The sequence below is a fragment of the Sciurus vulgaris genome, assembly GCF_902686455.1.
Source record: "Sciurus vulgaris genome assembly, chromosome: 5".
NCBI lineage: Eukaryota > Metazoa > Chordata > Mammalia > Rodentia > Sciuridae > Sciurus > Sciurus vulgaris.
Window position 1 is genome coordinate 69,768,637 of NC_136465.1, and position 16,596 is coordinate 69,785,232.

General features: G+C 44.8%; 1 pseudogene across 1 annotated transcript in view; it reads left to right on the plus strand.

The window, feature by feature from the left end:
• The window catches only part of LOC306662202 (voltage-dependent L-type calcium channel subunit alpha-1C-like), a 143,267-nt pseudogene that overhangs the window by 44,860 nt on the left and 81,811 nt on the right, over window positions 1-16,596 (plus strand). The window contains exons 6-13 of the transcript XR_013766653.1: window positions 802-1,009; window positions 1,941-2,061; window positions 3,931-4,045; window positions 4,786-4,901; window positions 5,223-5,292; window positions 10,988-11,199; window positions 12,831-12,890; window positions 13,038-13,097. The product of XR_013766653.1 is annotated as a voltage-dependent L-type calcium channel subunit alpha-1C-like (transcript). The remainder of the gene's footprint in view (window positions 1-801; window positions 1,010-1,940; window positions 2,062-3,930; window positions 4,046-4,785; window positions 4,902-5,222; window positions 5,293-10,987; window positions 11,200-12,830; window positions 12,891-13,037; window positions 13,098-16,596) is intronic.

The window sequence follows — 16,596 nt, forward strand, 5'->3', positions numbered from 1 at the left end:
CCCCAATGTGTATGATGGGACTGTTGTGATAAGTGCTCCCCAAACTTATCTGCTTATCAATGTCTTGTGGGATGCTTGTTAAAAATACAGATATCTGAGACCCTAACTACAGCTACTGAATCAGAATTTCCAAAGGCATGGCTTTATAAATAGTAATCCTTAGTACAGGGTTAGTCTGGGAAACTGCACTAACCTTGCAACCTCTCTTATCCAGAGGTGGTCTAATTCATACCTCTGTAAGGCAGTTGACTCAGATTGATATTGTTGGGAGAAAAAAAGAATTTTTTTTCTGTTTTTTTTTTCTTCTATTTAAAAACTAACCATGAACAGTGATAATAACAATAATTACTAACTTTTATCAACTGTGGGCCAGGCACTGTACTGTGGACCTTTGGGGATGAGGGGATTATCTCATGCAAACTCCCCAGTTATGTAATGAAGTACATGCTACTATTATCTCCATTTTTTTTTCAGATGGGGAGGCAGAAAATAGAGAAACTAAGTGGCTTGTCCAAAGGTACTTGCAGCCAGCAGCTGACCCAGCTGGATAGGAACTCAGGCTTCTGACTCCAGCACCCCATCTCTTCATCATTACACATTACTGATGTTGGAACCTGAACTTACTAGCTCTGCACTCTAATTGTGAGTTCAGTTCACACCACCACCACCACCCCTACCCCAGGAAAGGGAAAAAGAGCAGGTAGTGAGATTCATCTTATAACTTTAAGTGGGCACATGGATGAGGATTGATGGGAAAGAAGGCAGAGGGAAGCAGGCTGACCTCCCTCATCTGGTCCTCAGGTACTGGAACTCCTTAAGCAACCTGGTGGCATCCTTACTGAACTCTGTGTGGTCCATTGCCTCCCTGCTTCTGCTTCTCTTCCTCTTTATCATCATCTTCTCCCTCCTGGGGATGCAGCTCTTTGAAGCAAAGTTCAACTTTGATGAGATGCAGACTCGGGGGAGCACATTTGATAACTTCTCCCAGTCCCTCCTCACTGTATTTCAGGTATGGACTCTTTTATGGGATTCTGAGGGTGGTTCTGTGGTGAAGGATTTGGGAGTTGGGGAGGAAGGAGACTCGGAAAGGGTGGTGGAAAGTGTCTCCCTTTCACTGGGAACAAGGCCAGCCTAGCTCAGCCATGGGAGGTCCATGACCCTGGTGTCTCCAATTCTTTCTGTAGTTTCTCCTCCATCCAACTCCCTTGGAATTCTTCTGGTGGGGAAACCATTGTGGGGAAGAAATCTAGTTAAGTGGTTTAAAAATGCTTCCCTAGGGGAAAGACACAGCTCCATGTGGAGCTGTCAAATAAAATCTACATGAAAGCCCCAAACCGTAAAAAGAAAAATGATCTTCTCATTTTGGGGAATGGAGGGTGATGGAGTTGTGTTTTTCCTTTCCACCATGCTTGCCCCTGGAAATGACCTAAGTAGTTCAGAGATTTGGGATTTCATAGATATTTCAGCTTAAATCAAGGCTAAAGTAGCACTTATTTAAGTTTAAAAGTAGTTTGACTCCTAGAGAAAAAATAAATAATATGTGTATGTTGCCAGAATATAAGGATGATGCCCAATGACTGATGTTTGGGACAAATGACTGTAGCACATCATCATCTCCATAGACACAGTAAAGGGACCCTGACCCCTTCCCCCAAGGAGGAGCTAATGGTGATCATCTCGTGCACTGGACATAGACAGTAGGGGCCTTTTCAGCACTTCTCAAGTAATATTTGCCAGTGGCCAGGCATCTTGTCTAAGGATAGAGTCAAACTTGCTCAGGTCAATAGTGTAGAAACACTGGGGAGGAGAATTGGGGGCTTGAAGGAGGGATACAAATGGAAAAGAGATTTGTGTTCACATAGTGGGGCAGGGCAGGGGAGTTTTGGGGTTTGCTGTTGGTCTAACACTGTGTCCCTTATTGGTGGGAATGTGTCATTCAGATCCTGACCGGGGAGGACTGGAATTCGGTGATGTATGATGGGATCATGGCTTATGGCGGCCCCTCTTTTCCAGGGATGTTAGTCTGTATTTACTTCATCATCCTCTTCATCTGTGGAAATTGTATCCGTTGTTGCTGCCCCCACCCCTGCTACCCACACTCAGCGTGCAGCATGATGCCACACCGGTGTCATCTGCAGGCCCTGGCTTGGGCTGAACACTGATTGCCAGCCACAGGGCCCCAGGCGAGCTGGTGTAGGCTGCCCTGGGAAGAAAACATGGCCCAGCCTAGAATCACTTTATTGTGGGGAAGGGTCTGGATGGAAGCCCACAGCTTTGGCATAGGGGAGGGTGTACACTGATGTTTCTGAACTTGATGTTCCTCACCCAGCTCTGGGAGGCATGTTCTGATCCTAAGCTAGGTGAATGGTGCCCCCTGGCCCAGTGATGTGTGCAGCCACTCTCACAGACAGGATACAAAGCCCCTGGGGATGGGGGCTCTGGCAGTCCTGGGGCTGTCACACCTGCTCAGAGAAGGAGGACTGAGCCATCATCCTTGAAATGAATTTCATCTCTCCTCTCTGCTTTTTGGTCAGCACTCCTGTCTCTGAACTTGTTCTCCAGGACTTTAGTCACAGGCAGACCCAGTGGATCCTTCCTGATCCTGACCATGGGCAAGTCCCAGGGTCTCAAACACAGGTCCTTCTTTTCTACCCCTGGTTGTAACCCCATGGGAGTTTTGTCCAGAGCCTGGGTGGTAAATAGAAACAGCTTTGGCCTAAGTCTCAGGCATCAAACCCCACCTTCAGCTAATGCAGAAAACACAGACACTAAAACTACAGATAAAGGTTCCCATTTTACCAGCTCAAGGCTCCAGCAAATTAGCACTACCTCAGTATCTGAAAACTGCAGTACAGGTGGATCACCGTGGAGACCAAAATCCAAAATCAAAACGTTCTGACCAACATGTCACCATAAATGGAATACTCCACATCATAAATCTTGTGTACAAAATTGTTACTATATAGAATTGCCATTAGGCATTTATAAAAAATGTATTTTGTGTTTCAACTTGGGTCCCATAACCAAGAAATTTCATTATGTATATGTGAATATTACAAAAATTTAAAAATTTAAGGTCCAAAATACTTCTGGTCCCAAGCATTTCAAATAAGGGATACTCAGCCTGTAATAGAATAACAGTAACTGCTACTTAAGGGGTGATTGTGAATTTGAACAGGATGATGCATGCAAAGCCCCTATCATGTTCCAGGGCCCAAGGGTGAGGTCCTCAGTAACCTTTTTGAACAAGCCCTTCACCTTCCTGGGCTTCAGTTTCCTTGGTGTGAGTTTCTCAGTACTAGGGGGTGAAGGTCAGACTTAATTAACTTTAAGACCTTTAAGCTATACCTCCTTAGCAGTTTTCTGACCCACAGTGTTTCTGTTGATAAGAAGTGGGGAGGCAGGCTGGGGAGAAACAAATGACTGCTTCAATTAGGAATTCCCAAGCTTTTGGCCAGCACCAGCCAGACCCTCCAAGGGTCTTTGTATGTACAAGCTCACATTAAGAGTTGGCAGAGATACAGGCCACCTCCTCAGCTCCCAGTTATAATGAACAGATCTTATGAGCATTCTGCATTCTGCTAGAGACAATACTGCTTATAATGTCAATTACAGCCAGTCATCTCAGTGGGGAAACCAATAATGAAACCCAGCAATTAAAGAGCAAGGAAGGACCTGTTCCTCACTCCCAGCCCTGCTCCAGCCTGCAAGCTATCCTGATCTCAACCACCTAGAAAACTCCAGTGAGCAGGGTCATGGGGAAGAAAGAGATAAAGAGACATGTTGGGCTCTGAACCCCTCAACATGAGTCTCTGCTGGGGAACTCTCCAGCAGAGACATGGGCGTGCATGCCGTACGCCCTCCCTGCTCCCTGTGCCCATCAAACACCCCAAGGCCAAGGTCATTTTCTTTAAGAATGGACACAAACAGATATCCTACTGAACGTATTCTTGGCCATTGCTGTGGACAACCTGGCTGATGCCAAGAGTCTCACCTCTGCCCAAAAGGAAGAGGAAGAAGAGAAGGAAAGAAAGAGGTTGGCCAGGTAACCCTCTAAGCTCACCCAGTTCAGGAATACCATCCCACTGGTGAGAAAGGGGCATGGCACCAATCACTAGGAACCATCCTCTTGGAAGGGACAGGGTCTAGGGCTTCCTGCAATAAGTCAGTTCCCTCCCCTAATGCCTGTGCATTGCTCAGAAGCAAGGACCATCATGAATGATAGTCTCTGCAAAGCTGCTGCCTTTCCCCACCTGTCTAGGAAGTTGGGGGCGTTGCTTTTGAGAGCAGAAGCCATGGGAGTATAGGGTGGAAGGGGAGAAAGACAGCCTTCAGAGGGGGAATAGCTCCAGCTTAAGGAGCAGTGCTTCCTCACTATTTTGTACCATTTGCAGTGCTGGGGAGGCAAGACAGGGCCCCACACTGTATTCCATTGCTGTCTAGATAGGACTGTCCTCGGCCATGCCTCTGCTGGTACCAAGTAGAGTTTCCCCAGAACCAATCCTAAACAAGACCCAGAATAATTCTCTGATTTAGGCACTGAAGCAGCTGAGTAGCCATAAGAGGCCTCCAGAATGCCAGACAGAACCAGGCATGATCGAGCTTAGTGGCACTTGGGATTAAGCCATGCTTGCAGGAAACCTTGGGAAAAGACCAATGAATGTAGATCCAGGGGCTCTGCACCCAATGATCCTAACTGACCATAGGGTAGTTCCTGTCTATGCTGTCTCCAGTCATTGCAGTAAACATCCATTTTTGTTTTTTTTTCTCCTGCTGACCGGCCAGGACTGCCAGAGAAGAAACAAGAGGTGGTAGAGAAGCCAGCGGTGGAAGAGACCAAGGAGGAGAAAAGGGAGCTAAAATCCATTACTGCTGATGGAGAGTCCCCCACCATCACCAGGGTGAGTAGCTGCCTCCTTCCAGGAGCTTGGAGACTGTCACTGAGGAAGGAAGGAAGGACAGTCACCCAAGAAACGGAGAAAGAAGAAGTCACCCAGAAGAGACAGAGAATCCTTGAGGGTGGAGCCGGAGTGCTGGGGACAGGGGGTGATGAGAAGGCACGATGGTTGAACCAGCCTTCTGCTGATGTTAAGGGGGTGTGACAAGGACATATATATGATATCATTCACTGAATATAATGCAATATCAAGGCTGTTTTGAGCCCCACAAACTGTGGCATATATCTGACTTAATTCTTCCTCCTTATTCCCTCATTTGCATAAATCAACATGGATGACCTTCCACCCAATGAGAATGAGGACGAAAATCCCTACCCAAAACCAGAGGCTGCAGGTAAAAGTCACACTGCCCAACCCTGAGATTGGGAAACTGGGGGAAGAGATCTAAACCCTATAGCCATGCGGAATGTCTGTGCCCTGGGGACCCATGGTCTAGTTTCCCTCTACAAGTTCCTTGCACTACTAACTCTCTAGGCTGTATATTGAAGCATTACCATTGCCATCTTGGGGAAAACTTTAATACTGGTTTCCTTGTAATAGTAATATCCAGTTAAATAAGAACACATTTGAGCAGTGCTTTTTTGAAAATTTTAATCATTTCTAATTATTTTTAAAGTTATTATTTGGTTGTACAAATGCATGGGGTACCAAGCAACAATTCAATAAATGCCTGCAGTGTGTAATGATCAACTCAGAGTAATTAACATTTCTATCTCCTTAAATGCTTTTTAAATTTTTATTAACATGTAATAATTTTGCATACTTATGGGGCACAGTGTTATTATTTTGATAATATATATATATTTTTTTACAATATGAAGTGATCAAGTCAGGGTAATTAGCATTTCTATCTCCTAAGCTTTATTTTGTGTTTGGAGCCTCGGAGTTAATCTCTTCCAGTTCTTCACAAAATATATAACAGGTTATGATCTGTAGTCCTCCCATCCCCCATTGCTACCCTGTAGAATGATAGTACTTCTTCCTTCTACGTGAGTTTGGGTTGCTGTTGTCCCATCTCTCTATATGCTCCTCTTTTTGTCCTTCAGCAGCTAGATTCTATGAGCAATTAAGGTTTTATTATATAATGTGCTATGTGACCATTATTAATTCATGTAATTTATTGGTATAGCATATGTGGCAGTGTTATGCTGGCCTAATAATAATAGCCAATCCCAAATCCACCTTTCCCTTGCTCAGGAGATATTGCTGAGTACCAAGACAGCTGTCACCACAGATGTCCCACTTGTTGCTCTGTAAGATTCTTTCAGTTCTCTTATCATAAAAAGAGCTCTTGCTGACATTAGACAATGTCATCTTGTGCATCTACCAGATGTGTGAACTGGCAGGCAGTCTCCTTACGGAGGGTTCCAATGTCAAAATCCTAGGTTCTCCCTCCCATGCTTTCTGAAGTATATCTCCTGCTTCCTGAAGCCCAGTCCCTGGACAGCTTTTGGACTTCACTTCCTATAACCTAGAGCTGCAGATTGATCACGAACTTCAAGCTGGAGGTCAGCACACACAACTAAAGTGGCTTTTACTGATCTTTCTCTATTTGGGTTAGACTGTATTGGGGTTGGTAACCAAATTGGGGAGTTGAAAACCTTCTGCAATTCTGAGTAGTTAGGTTTTCCTTTTGCTTTCCCTCCACTGGTTCCCTAATGGATCTGCAAAGAGACTAAAGGTGTTTTATATTAATCCTCGAAGCAGGCTCCCTGCTCACCAGGCCATCACATTCTGCTCCCTTCAGGGGATGTAAGATTCGGTGTCTTGGGGCTTAGACACGAAGGTCAGTAGAGTGTCTCTTGTTGGGATACTTAGCTTTTGGAAATCTTAAAACCCTCCTAGGGGAGATGATGAGAGCTTTCACAGAATTTCAGAAACTTACTAGAAGCATTAATAAATGGAATGGGAGAGTCTTTTCTGAATCCTGAAAAAGCAGCTTAAATTTTAAAAGGAAATTTTTTTTTTTAAAGATAATTGCAGGGAAATAGAATATGGACTGGGAACTAAATGATATTGAATAGATTTTGTTAATCATGTTGGTATAAAAATATTTTGGTAGTTCTGTTTTTAAAACACTCAGATGTTTATGTCTGTAATATTTAGAAATTGATTTTAAAATGCCCCCCAAAGAGGGGGAGAAGACGCAAGTGAAACAAAACCAGTGAAATGGCAATAGATATTGAAACTGGGCATAGGGAGGCTCCCTATGCAAGTCTCTACTCCTGTGGATTTGTTGTTTTGTTTTGCTTTGTCTCTCTCTCTCTCTCTCTCTCTCTCTCTCTTAAAGTAAAAAAGGAGCAGGATTTATTTAAGACAGATGAGATAGGACTTCCACCATGGGAGAAGGGGACCTGATAGCAGAAAAAGCCATTTTGGTTTACCAGCTAATGAGCATATATATGATCTGGGCAAAACATGGAGCAAAATCTTTGTAAAACAGGCAAATCTACTTTTGTGTTTTAAAGGTTTAAAAAGAAAGACAGTAATAGGGGCTGAGGATGCAATTCAGTGGTAGAGCAATTGCCTAACATGGACAAGGCCCTGGGTTCCATCCCCAGCACTGCAAAAAAGAAAAAAGAAACAGAGAGAGACAGAGAGAGAATACTTGAAAATAACCTCAAGTTCTGCTGTTCTAAATAGACTCCTGGTTTTTCTTTTTTCTTGCCCTAATGAAATCAAAGCAGAAATATCAAGGAGAAAAAAGACTAATGAGGACACTGTCACTAAGTGGGCTATCATAGAAATGTCTCTCTGCTGACCCAGCATGACACTGTCTGAGGTGACTTTGCAGATTCTTGGGATACTTTTGCTTTGGAACTGAAAAGCTGTTCCCACACTCTGCTGATTCCTCAGGATTCTTTTTTACTTTTTGGAATAATTATAGGACCACTCTTCTCTAATCTCCTACAGAGCTTTGCCTTCATTTCTCTTAGTTCCATGCATCTCTTTACCTTTTCTATTACTCAGCTTTCCATTGCTATGATAAAATACCTGAAATAATCAACTTAAGGGGAGGAAAGCTTTATTTGGCTTACTGTTTCAGAGAATTCAGTTCATGAGCAGTTGGTGCTATTGCTTTGGGTCTGTAATAAGGCAGTACATCATAGGGGAACACAGCAGAGGAAGTGGCTCACATCACGGTAGCCAAGAAGTGAAAAATATACAGGAAGGGCCAAGGTCCCAATATCCCTTTCAAGGACACCCCATCCAGTGACCTAACTTACTTTTACTAGGCCCCATCTCCTAAAGGTTCCACCATCTCCAAAAAATGCCAGGCTGAGGATCAAACCTTTAACACATGGGTCTTTGAGGGACATTCTATATACAAAATATAGCACCTTAAGTGTGAGACCTCTGGTCCATAGACTCTTGAGGCTGCCTGCCTCACCCCACTACTACTATTGCTCAGGGGGTACAAGTCCCAGGCCCCTTGCTTGTTCTCCATACCTGGCTTTCATTTTCTTGCCCAGGAGGCTCAAATGACAGACTGTTCCTGAAGCTGGTGATTCCACACATCCCCTGACCCCTTGAAGGCCAAGTCAACTTGTATCTCCCAGCTCTACCTCCTCTATTTCCTCCTTTTCATGGCTCTGTAGATCATCTCCTGGGTTATTTTGTGCCATGTGCAGCAGAAAAGGTCGGTTGGCCTGCTGTCTGTTCTTGTCAGTCTCTCCTTCCTGTTGCTTCTTTCTTCTGAACCATTGGTCCCTGACCATGCCCCCTCCTGCTTTTAGAGCCTCTGGGCAGCTGGCTGCTTTTGCACCCAGTCATGCAGATATCCCCAGAAGGGAGACTCAGCCCAACTGCTAGAGAGCAAAGGCCAGTCCTGGAGCACTTCCACGCTGACCTCCCTCTTCTCCATCCCTCCTCCCCTCACTCACCCTCTCACCAGGTCTGCTGCATTTGCAAGTCCAGCTGTACCCAAATGCATGCAATGTGAGCTTGAATGGGAGTTGAAATCCAGACTGTTTACACACAGAAGGTCTGTTTCTAAATCACACAAAGGAACCCTAGAGGCCTCCAGTGACCCTAGTCTTCCCCTCTCTGTTCAGCATTGAAAGCATTATTGGTTGATTTTCATCTTCAAGATTAGCATACACTACTTCAGGTTGATTATCCTTTATCTGAAATGCCAGGGAGAAGGAATGTTTCAGATTTCACAGTATTTTTGATTTCAGAATGTTTGCATAAACTTTATCAGCTGACAACTCCTAATTGAAAATCTGAAATCTGAAATACTCCAACATTCAAATTCAGGATTCAGATTTCAGATTATGGATGCTCAACCTATAGTAGAGAGATGCATCCATTCATACACAAAGAAAAACTTTGTGCCAAGATAAATAGATAATTCTGTGTTTTAGTCAGCTTTTGTGTTGCCATGACCAGAAGACCTGAAAAGAGCAAGTTAAAGGAGGAAAAGTTTATTTTGGCTCATGGTTTCAAAAGTTCCATGACCAGCCAGCTCTGTAACTGGGTCTGAGGTGAGACAGAACATAATGGCAGAAGGGCACAGAGGAAAACAGATCCAAACATGGCAACAGAGAGAGAGCTCTGCTCACAAAAGGATAAAATATAAACCACAAAGTAACAACCCCCTTGACAATTTCCTCCAGCCACACACTACCACAGTCACTGCCCAGTTAATCTATATCTGAAGATCAATCTACTGATCAGTTACGCCTCCCATAATCTAATCATTTCACCTCTGAAAACTCGTGCATTGTCTTACCCATGAACTTTAGGGGGACACTTCATATCTAAACCACAACATTCTGCCTTTAATTTATTAATTTATTTGCATGAAAACACAGATGTTTCTAAGAACTTAAAATGAACAAGTACACATTGCTTTTCTAAAAAAGCAAGAGATACCAGAAATCATGTAGTACAGCATCAGAGATTTTCAGGGAGGCTCTGATCATTGTAAGGGGGCCAAGGAAGAAAAGGCAGCGAGATGTGGTCAAGTCAGTGGGAGATTCTTGGTAAAGGGGAGCCTTGACTGGGACTTATGGGGGGAGTTGGAAAGGTTAAAGAGGTCATATCAGAGCCATACTCTTGTCATAGAAAATGGGAGTTGGAAGGAAACTTGGAGATAATGTGTTGCTTGATAACTACTTATCAAGCACCTACTGTATGCCAGGCACTGTTCCAGGACCCAGGGATACATGCAGAGGGAAGCCAGGGAAGGGCTCTGCCCTCCTGGAGTTTACATTTCAGTGGGGAGGCAGACAAGAAAGCAAACCAACCCAAATGGTAATGTGAGGTGAGGCAAAGACAATAAAACCAAGGATTATGTAAGAGAGTGACTGGGTTGGGTAGAGCTGCTTTCATTGTATGGTCAGTAAAGGCATCTTCGGGGTGTGCCATTTTGGCTGAAATCTGAATGACTCAAAGGACTTGAACATGGAAGTCAGAGGGAAGAGTCCTCTGCGTGGAGGGAGGAGTGGGTGCAGGATCTCTCAGGTGGCATGCCCTTAGCCACAGAGGACTCCCAAGTGGGCTAGTGCACCTGGCACAGAACAGAGGGAGAGCACTAGGAGATGAGATGGGACACCAGGCAGGCCTCAAAGACCATGCAAGAAGTTCAGTCTGATCCTGTGCCTGAGACCAAGGGGTCTCGGGCAGAGGAGGACTTATTCTTTCAAGGACTCACTCTGGTTGCCATGTGAGAAAGGGGGTGCCTTTCAACCAGAAGGACCAAGCATGACCATTTGCACAAGACTGGGGTGGTTTCTTGGACTGTGGAAATTTCAGTTCGAAAACCAGAACAGTTGAAGCAAACTAGGGCAAGTTGGCTATTTTACTTACACCCCTCTTATTAAGTACTGCCAGAGAAGTCTGTCCCTATCAGACCTGAGTTCCAGTAGTCTCCAGAATGTCTGTCTTGATTGACACTGTGCATTTTCAGAGCTACAAGTGAAGACTTGATTCCTGCCAGTAGGAAGGTCTCTGGAAAGAGGTGCTCAGTCATAAGAATCAGTGGAAGTGGTAGTTATTTAGAATGATGTTTTTTTTTCTTACAGGAGAAGAGGATGAGGAGGAGTCTGAAATGCCTGTTGGGCCATGCCCACGACCACTCTCTGAGCTGCACCTTAAGGAAAAGGCAGTGCCCATGCCAGAAGCCAGTGCATTTTTCATCTTCAGTCCCAACAACAGGTGTGTGGGAATGGTGGGGAGGACGGACTCTGCTCCTTCTGCTCCCTCTGCTTTCGGAAGAGACGCCTATGTCTTACCTGTACCTGTGCATGGAGCCTGGGACTCTCCCAACTCCCTCGACTTGTGTAAACAGACTCTGAGTTAGGGAAGAAAGTCCTGGACTCTATATCAGATATCTACATTTTTTATTTATATTTGCATATCTATATTTATGTTATTTGACTTATTTACTTGTTGGTGCTGGAGATTGAATTTGGAGCCTCATACATGCTGACCACATGCTGTGCTATTGAGCTGCACTCCAAGTCTCTGCATTTATTGTTTTTCACAGGTTTTGTGTGTTTGTTTGTTTCAGGTTTTGTTTTTGTTTTGGTTCTGGGGATTTAATGCAGGGGTACTTTATGGCTGAGCTACATCCCTAGCCCTTTTTATGTTATATCAAGACAGGGTCTCAGGGTCTCTCTAAGTTTCTTAAGGCCTCACTAAATTACTAAGGTTGGCCTTGAACTTGCTATCCTCCTGCCTCAGTCTCTCAAGTCTCTAGGCTTAGAGGTGTGCACCACCATGCAGAACTCTCTCCAGGTTTTGAAATGTATAAACCCTATTACTATTCTTTTGATGGTCACCTTTGACACTTTACTATGTTTAACCTAACAAAATGTGAAGTTAATCAATATCTTAAGTCTCCTCCTGAACAATGGAAGGACTTTAGAGTATTTTAACTCACTAATTTCTTCCTGATTTACATGTTATTGTTTTGTCCTGACTTTATTTAGAACCCAACAAATTAGGGATTATTATTATTATTATTATTATTATTATTATTTACATAGATTGTATTTAGATTTACATATAGCTTATCATTTCATTTGTTGACCATTTTTATGCATGTCAGTCTAATCTGCAAACATTTTCTTTCTTCCTTTTTGTGGAGCGTGCAGGTTACCTAGAATTGAACTCAGGGGCACTCGATCACTGAGCCACATCCACGAACCTATTTTATATTTCATTTAGAGACAGGGTCTCACTAAGTTGCTTAGTGCTTCAAATTTGCTGAGGCTGACTTTGAACTTGCGGTCCTCCTGCCTCAGTCTCCTGAGCTGCTGGAATTACAGGCATGCGCCACTGTGCCCGGCTCTTTCTTGCTTTCAAGACATCCCCTGAGATGTAATAAAGCATGAAATCCTGTGGCCTGGGTAGACCTGGGGGACACCCTCCCATACTCCAAAGGGAGGCTGCTCATACAAATTTCCACCAATGTAGGAAGCTAGCAAGTTCATTCACACCAATGTGAGATAAGCATTTGAATCCCCCTACAAAAAAAAAAGGTACCCCATTCTCTGCTCTTTTGACAAACATCCTATTGGTTGGATTTGGGTTTGTAAATAAGTTGGGTTAATGAGAAAAATGTTCAGCCAGAAACTGCCTAGACCTGGTACCAGTTGAGACCACTCCCTGAAGCTCTCTTCACCTGCCTGGTGTCTCCACCCTGAGCCACCTGCTAGCCCCACATTGAGATGCAGTGTTAACTTTGTGCCACTCGTTCCCCCACAAGTCCTTGCATCTGTCCCTGTGTGGAAAGGCTCCATGCAGTGCACCTCATTTTGAAGTGTGGTTCCTTTCTGGTGAATGAACATCTGCTGACCTGGCCACCATCCTGCTTTTCTCCCACCCCCTCCCCATCCATCCTTGTTTCTTTTTGTTTTGTAGATGCTGTTTTATTTTGATATTGTTTTTACTACCATTTTCACCATTGAAATCGCTCTGAAGGTAAAGGCCCATGGCCCTCTTTCCTCCTCTTCCTCCCTCCCTTTGGCCTGCCTTTGTTCTCTGCTGCTATCTGCTGCTAACACACATGCTCCTGTTGGTTTTGGGTTCACTCTCAGAGCCACTAATCCTATTCTGCTTATTTTTCAGATCCTAGGCAATGCAGACTATGTCTTCACTAGTATCTTTACATTAGAAATTATCCTTAAGGTAATGCACCCTGAGCAATGCACTCTGTCCATTTCTTTCCTTATCTACCTCTGCCCTGGCTGACTCTTTTCTCTTCTGTTTCCTTCACTCTCCCTTTTTGACTGTCAAGCCTGCAGTTGGAAGAATTACTGCCTCTCACTTTGTGCCATGCACTTTACCCAGTTTCAGAAACCAGAAGAAGACCCCCTACCACCACTAGGCTGGCCCCCTCTCTTACCACCAATAAGCAGTTCTGGCTGTGTCACCACTGGTACCATTTCCTCACTGGTTGGCACTGTGGCCATCACCAGTGCCCCTACACATGCTCACATGCACCATCTCCAGTCAGTTGGTGACTTAGACCTGCTTAGAATTCTCCCACCCTCCTCCTGCCCAGCAGAAAGGCCAGCACAAAATCCAAAAGTGGAAATGCTCTGGGGCATAAAGAAGTCATGTTGGATGCTCTCTTTGGATGCCAGTCATCAAGACCTTCCTCAGTATTTGCAGCAGGCATCAGGGCTAAGCTGGAGTTGGATCACATAAATTATGAAGATTGGGAGCCAGTCTCCCAGCCAAGGCCTTTCAGCAGACAGCTGTAGATTACTTCTGACCCTTTAGTGAACCACTGAAAAGTTTTTGTTACAATGCCCTCACTGAAGCACAGGAGAGTGAGAGTTGTCTTATAGAGCAAAGTACAAGGAGTGATAACCAATGTTGGAAGGAGCCTGGTCCCATCCTTGCCTCCTGCTGGCCCAGCTGAAATCTGTGGAGCTGCTCCTACTTGGTTACCCCCAAAACACATAGAGCCCATGTCTGAACAACACCAGGATGAGCAAGGTTATTTCTAAGTTTTCACAGTATACTTCAGAGCCTCTAAACCAATGCCTTGCCAAGCCAATTTACCTGGCATACGGCTGTAAGTACTAACACCTCTGAGTAAGGTGTGCTTCTCTCTGAGCAAGGGGCCAGTTTGACCCTCACCCCAAATAGAAGGACTATAGACTCTGAGCTTCAGCTAGAGGATCATTTTTCTGGGAGGCTGATCTGGGGTGTCCCTCCCAAGGAGCTCAGGCCCCTTTCCAATCTATCAATATAGCTGACACAACAGACATCCACCCCAGCAGTGTGCCTCTGACAGCTGCTGACCTTCCTTTCCTGATGAAGGTCCATCCTGTACAACCCTTTTACATTTTGTCATGTCCTGATACAATTTGAAGTGTGGTGGTTTCTGTGTGCCTGCCATGGTGTCCTTGTCCTCTGGTAGCACGGTTGTGCCACTTCTGTTTCTCACCAAGAAAGTTACTCTGAATTTTTCTTTCTGCTCTGGGAGAATAGATCTGGATGGGCCCTAGTTCCTGGAGTCAGGGAGTAGGAACCAAGTGTCATAGTGCAGCATTAAGACACTGCTGGGAACCATATCCCCATGGAGAGTTGCTCTTTTCCTGGACTTCAGACACAAAGAGGCACACAGACACCCAAAGTTCTTTCCCAGGTCAAGAAAAACCCAAGACCCCCATTCTCATGACCTACAGACCCCACAGAGTTTCCCTCATGGATTTCAATGGTCCCATTTCTCCTTCAAAGTTGCCATACAAGCAGAATTGAAAGTCTCTCTGCAAGCTTTGTCATGGCAACCTTCTTTCCCCTTCCTCTTTCTTCCTCTTCTGGTCTCTTTTATGCTCACAGGTTCGAGTATCGACCGACCCCCATGCCCAGTACACTTCCTGCACTTCCCTTTCACTGGGTCTCTCTGCCCAGCCTGAAGGCCCAGCATTGCATCAACCCATGGCTGTGATGGCCATCCATGAGGCTCATTTACCTTAAGGAACCAGGGAGCGCCTAGGATGATTTGGCCTTAAAAACAAAACATATGTCAAACCACACCAGCTGCCTTGATAATGCAAAGGACTGTCATAGAGAAGAGATAGAAAATAGAACCAGAACCAGTGCATAGGAATGAGAAGAGAGAAGATACATTTAGTTACTGGAAGGGCTGCCTAGAGAGCCAGCAATTGCCTGTGACTGAGGAGGGTATTGCTGCCCTTCCAGCTCAGAGAGTTAGTGAGCTTACATGCTGTCCCTTTTCCCTCCTCAGGGTGGAACTACCTGGCAAGAGGCCTTTCCTGGTTAATGACTTAGAACTTTTAGAAGCCAGGGACTAGGATGAGGGCAATTAGTAAATCAGGGTGGAAGGACGGCTTGCACTGAATCCCAGAACCTGGCTTCTCTTGTGTCCTCAATGCCACACATGGCTTTCAGATAAATGTTCCCTTTCTCTAGGACCCTATAGTCTTTTGACCCACAGCTACTCTCATTCTGTCCCCAAATCACACGCATATGCACATTCTTACTTTCCAAGAGGTTGCTCTCCTTCTAAGGGTCCTCTGACAAAACAGAAGCCCAAATCCAAAGGACAAAATTTGGCGTTCTGAGCCCTATTTCCCACCTATATAAGAATGCTTTTTCTCACATGCAGAGGGCTCTGGTAGAACCAGAGCAAAGAGAAACCTGGCACATTATCTAAGACTAAAAGTAAGGTTGGTGAGGAAGGTGCTCAGCCTTCTGCAGGCACATGGGTCTCTTTGGTGAATGTGAGCTACAGGAGTCACCTGCGTTCAATCTCTGTGGTCCCAGGGCTTCACCAAGACAAAGTGTGCCTTCCAGATGGCAGGCCTTCAGGAGAGAGGGGCAACTGTATTCCCCTGCAACCTTCTAAATAATCTCCCTACTTCTTAAAAACTGTTGCAGAACACAGGTGCCAGAATCCCCTGTGATCCCCTGCTGCAGGAGATAAATAGAAAGAACAAGGTCGCAAGAGCTATTTTTGCCAATTTCACCCAGTGTTTGCTTTTGAATTGCTCTGCAGACATGCCACCCTGGGCATGCTCTGACTCCAAAGAGATAAACTGGACCCCAGATGACCAGGGAGCTGCTCTCGGCCTCACGGCCATCACCTCCAAATTTATTCTTTGGCTGATGCTTCATGGCCCATGGCCTTTCACAGCCCTCATCCTGGATATCCACAGGCCCTTCATTCAAGTCAAAAATTGGTAAAGCTGTTGGTTGAGCACCTACAGTGAACAGCTTTCTTCCAGCTCTGAGGGAGGTAATCATAGCCAGGTCCTGAAATGATAATCATTATCTCATGTGTTCTCTTTTTTCAAAGTGTTCAAAGACCTGCCTTGTTTTCCTATATGAACCTCACAAAGACAAGGGACTCACATCCCCATTTTATAGATAAGGAAACTCAACTTCCTTTAACAGGGAGAATCCAGAATTCAAGTCCAAGACACTGACAGTTGACATATATGGAGCAGAGAATCTGTAGGAGAATGTCCTAAGTAATGTTTATATATTTACTCAGTTGATGCTAACAACACAGTGGGGTACATGTTATCATCATCCTCATTTTTTGATGAGGAAGGTAAAGAACAGAGAAGTTAAGAATCTTGTTCAGGGCCACACAAATAAAATTCAGGAGGGTTAGGATTCAGACCAGGTTGTCTGGCTCCAGAACTTG